A 2,578-nucleotide genomic window follows, 5' to 3' on the forward strand; every position below is an offset into this window, starting at 1 on the left:
TAGGCAGTTTATATTTTTGTAAATATTCGTCCATATCTCCTAAATTGTTAAATTTATTGCCATATAATTGGGCAAAATAGTTTTTAATGATTGCCTTAATTTCCCCTTCATTAGAGGTGAGGTCTCCCTTTTCATCTCTAATACTGTCAATTTGGTTTTCTCCTTTCCTTTTTCTTATTAGATTGACCAGTACTTTGTCTATTTTATCTGTTTTTTCAAAATACCTGCTTCTAGTCTCATTTATTAATTCAATAGTTCTTTTACTTTCAATTTTATTAATTTCTCCCTTAATTTTTAGTATTTCTAATTTAGTTTTTATCTGGGGGTTTTTAATTTGCTCGCTTTCTAATTTTGTGAGTTGCATACCCAATTCATTAATCTCTGCCCTCCTTAATTTGTTAATATATGCACTCAAGGATATAAATTTCCCCCTGAGTACTGCCTTGGCTGTATCCCACAGAGTTTGGTAGGATGTCTCATCATTGTCATTCTCTTCCATGAAATTGTTGATTGTTTCTATGATTTCTTCTTTGACAATTTGGTTTTGGAGAATCATATTGTTTAATTTCCAATTGGTTTTTGATTTGCCTCTCCAGGTGCCCTTACTAATTATTATTTTTATTGCATTATGATCTGAGAAGATTACATTTATTATATCTGCTCTTTTGCATTTGTTTGCAATGATTCTATGCCCTATTACATGGTCAATCTTTGTAAATGTACCATGCGCAGCTGAAAAGAAGGTGTATTCCTTTTTTTCCCTATTTATTTTTCTCCACATATCAATTAAATCTAATTTCTCTAGGACTTCATTCACCTCTCTTACCTCTTTCTTATTTATTTTTTGGTTTGATTTATCTAGATCTGAAAGAGGAATATTTAGATCTCCCACTATTATGGTTTTACTATCTATTTCCTTCTTGAGCTCTGCCAGTTTCTCCTTTATGAATTTTGATGCTATACCACTTGGTGCATATATATTGAGCAGTGTTATTTCTTCATTGCTTACACTGCCTTTAATCAGGATGTAATGACCTTCCCTGTCTTTTTTAATCATATCTATTTTTACTTTGGCTTTGTCAGAGATCATAATAGCCACTCCTGCCTTCTTTTTCTCATCTGATGCCCAAAAGATTTTGCTCATACCCTTAACCTTGAACTTGTGTGTGTCTACCCGCCTCATATGTGTTTCTTCTAGACAACCTATGGTAGGATTTTGGTTTCTGATCCACTCTGCTATTTGCTTCCGTTTTATGAGCGAGTTCATCCCATTCACATTCAGAGTTACAATTGTTGTGTATTCACTGACCTTTTTGTATCCTCCCCTAGACCCACCCCTTCTTCTTACACTATTTTCTTTTAAACCAGTGGTTTGCTTTGAGCTGGTATCCCTTATCCCTTCCCTTGATTGACTTCCCTTTCTTCCCCCTCCCTTGTTATTCCCCGCTTTTTGTTTTTTTAAAGACCAAATGAATTCCCTCCCCCTTCTTCTCCCCTCCCTTTTTTGTCCTCCCCACTCCCCTGCTCCCTTTGTTTTATCCCTTCTGACTTTCTCAGTAGGGTTAGATAGAGTTTTTTATCCGAATAGATAATAAAGCTACTCTTCCCTCTCCGTGTTTATTACACTGAGAGTAAGGTTTGATTATGCTCTCTTCCTCTCCTTCTTATGGTAGTATTTATCCCCTCCCCTTCCCATGCCCTCTTTGTGAGTAATAGAATATCTTATTTTTCTTAGTTACTCAAATTTTTCTTGGTGTCCCCTACTATTCCCCCCCATCTTTCCCACCCCCCATGTCATCTTAGACCATTTAGTATCCTGTCCTCTCCCTATGAATTATTGTTCTGGTTGCTATAATAGTAAATATTATAATAGTGTATAGAGTTCACTACAGAGAATTATACATAGCATTTCTCCACCTAGTAATACAGATAATTAGATCTTATTTAAGCCCTTAAAGAGTCAAGCTTAAAAGATTATGAGTTTTCTTTCTTTTCCCTCTGTTTCTTATTTACCTTTTCATCTTTCTCTTGATTTTTGTGGTTGAGTGTCAAACTTTCCATTTAGTCCTGGTCTCTTTTGTGCCAAAACTTGGAATTCTTCAATTTTGTTGAATGCCCATACTTTCCCTTGCAAGTATATGGTTAGTTTCGATGGGTAGTTGATTCGTGGCTGAAGGCCCAACTCTCCTGCCTTTCTGAATATTGTATTCCAAGCCTTACAGTCTTTTAGAGTTGAGGCTGCCAGATCCTGTGTGATCCTTATTGGTGCTCCTTGATATTTGAATTGTCTCTTTCTGGCTTCCTGTAAGATTTTTTCTTTTACTTGAAAGCTCTTCAATTTCGCTATTATATTCCTGGGTGTTGACTTTTCTGGGTCCAGTATAGAGGGTGATCTATGGATCCTTTCAATGTCTATATTTCCATCTTGTTGTAGAACTTCAGGGCAATTTTGCTGAATAATTTCTTTGAGTATGGAGTGCAAGTTTCTATTAATTTCTGCCTTTCTGTGAGACCAATGATTCTCAAATTATCTCTTCTAGACCGGTTTTCTTGGTCTGTCACTTTCTCATTGAGATAT

This window comes from Gracilinanus agilis, chromosome 1, assembly GCF_016433145.1.
Source record: "Gracilinanus agilis isolate LMUSP501 chromosome 1, AgileGrace, whole genome shotgun sequence".
Lineage (NCBI taxonomy): Eukaryota > Metazoa > Chordata > Mammalia > Didelphimorphia > Didelphidae > Gracilinanus > Gracilinanus agilis.